This window comes from Perkinsus marinus (assembly GCF_000006405.1).
Source record: "Perkinsus marinus ATCC 50983 genomic scaffold scf_1104296945300, whole genome shotgun sequence".
NCBI classification, from domain to species: domain Eukaryota; phylum Perkinsozoa; order Perkinsida; family Perkinsidae; genus Perkinsus; species Perkinsus marinus.
Genome location: NW_003211161.1, coordinates 47,592 through 54,571, shown reverse-complemented (window position 1 = coordinate 54,571; position 6,980 = coordinate 47,592). Strand labels below are relative to the sequence as shown.

Genomic DNA, 6,980 nt, shown 5'->3' with positions numbered 1-6,980 from the left:
ACTTCTCATATGATGAAAGAAACGGACGAAGAGGAAAAGCAAATAAAGGCATTACTGCTGCTGGGGCGGTTCGGCCAGAAAATCTGTCCGAACCGCCAAGTAAGTGTACAGGCTTGGTGAGCTAGAGAAAAAGTGATATCAGGTATAATAGGTTACCAACGAGACTTACTAATTATATTTTGTTACATACTTATCTCAAGAAAATGTTCGACACGTTTTGGATACACACGAGAAATTAGCAATCGTGGAAATGGATGCCTCTCGAAACATCGCACGGTGTTCTGACAACGCAACGTTTTTCTTGACGAAATATCGAGCTAATATTGTCCAACACAAATATACATCATCCGACGTTGGTAATCGTTGTATACAAACGGTAGGAGACAAGATCGTACTGAAGTTAGCAATCCAACATTACACACACGTTTTAAGAAGTTGCATGAAAAACGTGGTCCGTGGGAATCGAACCTGCGCATTCTCGCATGATGGGCGGGCGCTCTACCAACTGAGCTGCACGAATCGGGCGGAAACGATTTTCAGAGACAGCACAATTGCGTGAATCTTGCCGAACTGCATCGCTCCGCTAGATGTTTGTGACATGAATAAAAGATTTAAAATTGTCAGGCCTGGGATTCGAACTTGCGGTCATTTTAAATCGGCTCCTTGTCGAAACTGTTGTGTTACATTTGTGCAGACTAGTGCGTGCTCAACCTGTGTCGAGCTGCTACGTATGCTATTTAAACCTCAACGCAATTGAATGGCTAGGTCGCGAAAAGAGGCTTTCAAATTGCCTATATACTCTAGCCGCAGGTAAAGCCGGTTTGATTTTAGCGCGCGCCCGGGGCCCCCACCCCAGCGCGCGCAATTTTGTTAAGGCGATGGGTTGGGTTTCTTGGCGAAACCGGCGCGGGATCCACCAAGAGACTGGGGGGTTACCTTTACAGGCGTTTTTGTCTCCGATTTCTGTCAAACGGACTCGCCGAACAATGAATACCAGCCGCGCAGTCGGTAGATAGTGCAAAACATGTACTTATGTACATGAGAGGAAGTGCTAAAGTCAGGCATCTCCTCACTACCATGAAGCAGAAGCATTGACTGCGTCAGTTCAAGACGTTGACGCATCGTAGATGCGGTACACCCGCTAACGCCACTGACAAAAGTGTATAAGGCAATAGGCTTTCGGAGAAGCGGTTCGTCTAGGCTCCTCGCGGATCCTCTTGAACCGCACAATGATATGGTGAGGATACTTCGCCAGACACTCCCACGAGATCACTCTGAGAAATCATATGTCAGATATAGCGCATGTCTCCTTCGAGAAGGCTTTGAGGCATTATTTGTAGACAAAAACGTCGTATTCTGAATCCACACTTATTGCAAGAGCTACTTGAGATTTGCAGACTGCCAATTACAGCGCGCTTATCGGAAGAGGCGCACTGTAAAAGATATAAAGAGAAGAATCACAAAATCACCAATCGCAGTATCTTACACGAGGAGACTGCATTTGCGTTAAACCGTCTCTTGTGACACTGTCTGTTGTGAGTGGGCGCGCGCTCTTGCACGAGTAAGCGAGCAATTTCCACTCGGCCCGGGCGATCCGGATTTCCACAGGAGACGTGAGTTGCTCAAAACGAGACAGGAACGAGCTAAGAGAGCAAGGCGAGAGACGGCTAAAAAACGATGTTTTTAAGTTATTTCAGAGGCCTCAATGCGTACAGAAAAGTCTTTTGAGTAGATTTCCTCTTTCTGTGAGTGTTGGAGAGTATTTGGGAAGTTTGAACGAAATCTGACGGTAGACAGCGAAAATCGCGTAAGCAATGGGCAAACCGAAGCACGATAGGTTCCGGCCAGGGATGCCCGGAAGTTGATTTTAGCGCTCGCCCAAAGGTGGTACCCTCCCCACACTCGGCTCGCGGAAGACTCTTGTCTCCCGAAGTGGGTGGTTGCACCAAGGGTCCGGTGCGAGAAGGTATGAGGACGCTAGGTGAAAAATGAGAGCCACAAGCGTGCTTCTTCGAAGCCAAAACGGCACTGCCGTGATAGCAATTAACTTGTGATGCACATTTCAATCTTAGAGGCCTATGGAGCAGTACTTCTCATATGATGAAAGAAACGGACGAAGAGAAAAAGCAAATAAAGGCATTACTGCTGCTGGGGCGGTTCGGCCAGAAAATCTGTCCGAACCGCCAAGTAATGTACAGGCTTGGTTAGCTAGAGAAAAAGTGATATTCAGATATAATAGGTTACCAACGAGACTTACTCATTATATTGTGTTACATACTTATATCTAAAGGAAATGTTCGACACGTTTTGGATACACACGAGAAATTAGCAATCGTGGAAATGGATGCCTCTCAAAACATCGCACGGCGTTCTGACAACGCAACGTTTTTCTTGACAAAATATCGAGCTAATATTGTCCAACACAAATATACATCATCCGACGTTGTTATTCGTTGTTTACAGATAATAGGAGATAAAATCACACTGAAGTTAGCAATCCAACATTACACACACGTTTTACGAGGTTATATGAAAAACGCCAACCGTGGGAATCGAACCTGCGCAATCCCGCATGATGGGCGGGCGCTCTACCAACTGAGCTGCACGGATCGGGCGAAGACGACTTTCAGAGACAGCACAATTGCGTGAATCTTGCCGGACTGCATCGCTCCGCTAGGTTTTTGTGACATGAATAAAAGATTTAAAATTGTCAGGCCTGGGATTCGAACTTGCGGTCATTTTAAATCGGCTCCTTGTCGAAACTGTTGTGTTACATTTGTGCAGACTAGTGCGTGCTCAACCTGTGTCGGGCTGCTACGTATGCTATTTAAACCTCAACGAAATTGAACGGCTAGGTCGCGAGAAGACGGCTTCATTTTGCCTATATACTCTAGCCGCAGGTAAAGCCGGTTTGATTTTAGCGCGCGCCCGGGGCCCCCACCCCAGCGCGCGCAATTTTTGTTGAGGCGATGGGTTGGGTTTCTTGGCGAAACCGGCGCGGGATCCACCAAGGGTCCGGTGCGAGAAGATATGAGGACGCTAGGTGAAAAATGAGAGCCACAAGCGTGCTTCTTCGAAGCCAAAACGGCACCGCCGTGATAGCAACTAACTTGTGATGCACATTTCAATCTTAGAGGCCTATGGAGCAGTACTTCTCATATGATGAAAGAAACGGACGAAGAGGAAAAGCAAATAAAGGCATTACTGCTGCTGGGGCGGTTCGGCCAGAGAATCTGTCCGAACCGCCAAGTGAGTGTACAGGCTTGGTTAGCTAGAGAAAAAGTGATATTCAGATATAATAGGTTACCAACGAGAATTACTCATTATATTGTGTTACATACTTATATCTAAAGGAAATATTAGAAACGTTCCTGATACATACGACAAGTGAGTAATCGTGGAGACGGATACTTCTACAACATCGCACAATCATCTGACTCAACATCTTCTTTCTCGAAAAGATATCGAGCTAATATTGTCCAACACAAATATACATCACCCGACGTTGTTATTCGTTGTATACAGATAATAAGGGATAAAATCACACTGAAGTTAGCAATCCAACATTACGTACACGTTTTACGAAGATATATGAAAAACGCCAACCGTGGGAATCGAACCTGCGTAGTCTCGCATAATGGGCGGGCGCTCTACCAACTGAGCTGCACGGATCGGGCGGAGACGACTTTCAGAGACAGCACAACTGCGTGAATCTTGCTGGACTGCATCGCTCCGCTAGGTTTTTGTGACATGTATAAAAGATTTAAAACTGTCAGGCCTGGGATTCGAACTTGCGGTCATTTTAAATCGGCTCCTTGTCGAAACTGTTGTGTTACATTTGTGCAGACTAGTGCGTGCTCAACCTGAGTCGGGCTGCTACGTATGCTATTTAAACCTCAACGCAATTGAACGGCTAGGTCGCGAGAAGACGGCTTCATTTTGCCTATATACTCTAGCCGCAGGTAAAGCCGGTTTGATTTTAGCGCGCGCCCGGGGCCCCCACCCCAGCGCGCGCAATTTTTGTTGAGGCGATAGGTTGGGTTTCTTGGCGAAACCGGCGCGGGATCCACCAAGCGTGCTTCTTCGAAGCCAAAACGGCACTGCCGTGATAGCAATTAACTTGTGATGCACATTTCAATCTTAGAGGCCTATGGAGCAGTACTTCTCATATGATGAAAGAAACGGACGAAGAGAAAAAGCAAATAAAGGCATTACTGCTGCTGGGGCGGCCAGAAAATCCGTCCGCACCGCCAAGTAAGTGTACAGGCGTGGTGAGCTAGAGAAAAAGTGATATCAGGTATAATAGGTTACCAACGAGACTTACTAAATATATTTTGTTACATACTTATCTCAAGAAAATGTTCGACACGTTTTGGATACACACGAGAAATTAGCAATCGTGGAAATGGATGCCTCTCAAAACATCGCACGGTGTTCTGACGCAACGTTTTTCTTGACAAAACATCGAGCTAATATTTTGCAACACAAATATACATCATCCGACGTTGTTATTCGTTGTTTACAGATAATAGGAGATAAAATCACACTGAAGTTAGCAATCCAACATTACACACACGTTTTACGAAGATATATGAAAAACGCCAACCGTGGGAATCGAACCTGCGCACTCTCGCATGATGGGCGGGCGCTCTACCAACTGAGCTGCACGAATCGGGCGAAGACGACTTTCAGAGACAGCACAATTGCGTGAATCTTGCCGGACTGCATCGCTCCGCTAGGTTTTTGTGACATGAATAAAAGATTTAAAATTGTCAGGCCTGGGATTCGAACTTGCGGTCATTTTAAATCGGCTCCTTGTCGAAACTGTTGTGTTACATTCTCGCAGACTAGTGCGTGCTCAACCTGTGTCGGGCTGCTACGTATGCTATTTAAAACTCAACGCAATTGAACGGCTAGGTCGCGAGAAGACGGCTTCATTTTGCCTATATACTCTAGCCGCAGGTAAAGCCGGTTTGATTTTAGCGCGCGCCCGGGGCCCCCACCCCAGCGCGCGCAATTTTTGTTGAGGCGATGGGTTGGGTTTCTTGGCGAAACCGGCGCGGGATCCACCTAGCGGTGTGCTGGTTGATCCTGTCACCTGCGGTGCCAGTTGCTAGTCTACCTGCCACGCTGTGGCAGACTTAGCGTTGTCGTCCGGCATCATCCTGCCTGACACACTCGTGATGGTGGCTTACCACTATTACTAGATTGGTGTTGAGCCAGTACCACTGGCTTGAGTGCGCACTGTTAGCCGTGCGCACTGCTCTGAGTTTTCCGATGTAGATTAGAGTGCTACTCCACTCTCTGATGCGCTCTCGCGCGCTACTTTACATTGCTTCGAGGGGGTTCGATTCTGCAGGGTTGATTGGTCCGTGCACCCCACTGAAGTGGGGACCCCGCACGGACCCGTCGTAGTTCGAACCTGCGACCTTTAGGATGAGAGTCGGACAGAATAACCACTAAAGTAATACCTCGTTCAAATAAATGTGTTTCGTCTTGGGTCGCCAGTCTCTAGTACCGTACACCGTGGTGGTTAGTTAAATCACAGTCGAAGACCTTGTGCTGCACGTTATCACCAGTACTTAGTACGAGTATTAACTGTCAGAGGTCGGATATAGGTCAACCGCATGGCAGAGCATGACACTTTCCATGAGACTGAACCAAATTTATACGGTCTATCCCTACTGCGATGATATACAAAATTGTGATTACTCAGATCCGAACCTGGATCACTCGAGTGACAATCCGTCACACTAACCACTATACCAAACTCGCTATATATACTAAAAGTGTACGAGTCGCCAGCCGAAAGTTGAGTATTGCTTGGTAGCACTGAGCATGGACTTACAGCCTACCCAGAGCCCAGAGGGCATTGTCCTTCTCACTGGTACACTGCTGACCGCTGTGCCACCCAAGTTGCTGACCTACTCCGAGTGCTGAACCTTATTCCGCAATATAATCTCACCGAGATTCGAACCTGGGTGTCTCGAGTGATGGCGCACGCCCTTAACCTGCCAGACTAGAAGGACTGTTGAAGAAGAAGTTGCTTATGCAACATGGTTCACATAGAATTGATGAAAACTAAAACGTTAATAACTTTTTATTGAGCCTATAAATCGAAAATCCGGCTTCACAGCGATGTCCAGCAGATCGAGATCTGTCGATTGGTGAAGGAATTTGTGGGATTTATAGGCTAGATCGCGAAATCGGCTCCGCAGTTACACATTTTTGATGGGAGCTCCTAAAGGTAAAAAATAAACGCGCATATGGGGACCCCTCCCCCATGCGCGGCGGTCGATAAGGGCGGAGAGGCGCCATCCACCAAGGGTCCGGTGCGAGAAGGTATGAGGACGCTAGGTGAAAAATGAGAGCCACAAGCGTGCTTCTTCGAAGCCAAAACGGCACTGCCGTGATAGCAATTAACTTGTGATGCACATTTCAATCTTAGAGGCCTATGGAGCAGTACTTCTCATATGATGAAAGAAACGGACGAAGAGAAAAAGCAAATAAAGGCATTACTGCTGCTGGGGCGGTTCGGCCAGAAAATCTGTCCGAACCGCCAAGTAATGTACAGGCGTGGTGAGCTAGAGAAAAAGTGATATCAGGTATAATAGGTTACCAACGAGACTTACTAAATATATTTTGTTACATACTTATCTCAAGAAAATGTTCGACACGTTTTGGATACACACGAGAAATTAGCAATCGTGGAAATGGATGCCTCTCAAAACATCGCACGGTGTTCTGACGCAACGTTTTTCTTGACAAAACATCGAGCTAATATTTTGCAACACAAATATACATCATCCGACGTTGTTATTCGTTTTTTACAGATAATAGGAGATAAAATCACACTGAAGTTAGCAATCCAACATTACACACACGTTTTACGAAGATATATGAAAAACGCCAACCGTGGGAATCGAACCTGCGTAAACTCGCATAATGGGCGGGCGCTCTACCAACTGAGCTGCACGGAT

At 46.7% G+C, this 6,980-nt stretch overlaps 3 non-coding genes across 3 annotated transcripts; all 3 read right to left on the bottom strand.

Moving 5' to 3' along the window:
- Positions 1-449: 449 nt before the first annotated feature.
- On the bottom strand, positions 450-521 carry Pmar_PMAR009810. Its single transcript has one exon. It is a non-coding gene; the product is annotated as a tRNA-Asp (tRNA).
- Positions 522-2,540: 2,019 nt separating this feature from the next.
- Pmar_PMAR009809 lies at positions 2,541-2,610 on the bottom strand. Its single transcript has one exon. It is a non-coding gene; the product is annotated as a tRNA-Asp (tRNA).
- Positions 2,611-6,910: 4,300 nt separating this feature from the next.
- On the bottom strand, positions 6,911-6,980 carry Pmar_PMAR009808. The gene has a single exon. It is a non-coding gene; the product is annotated as a tRNA-Asn (tRNA).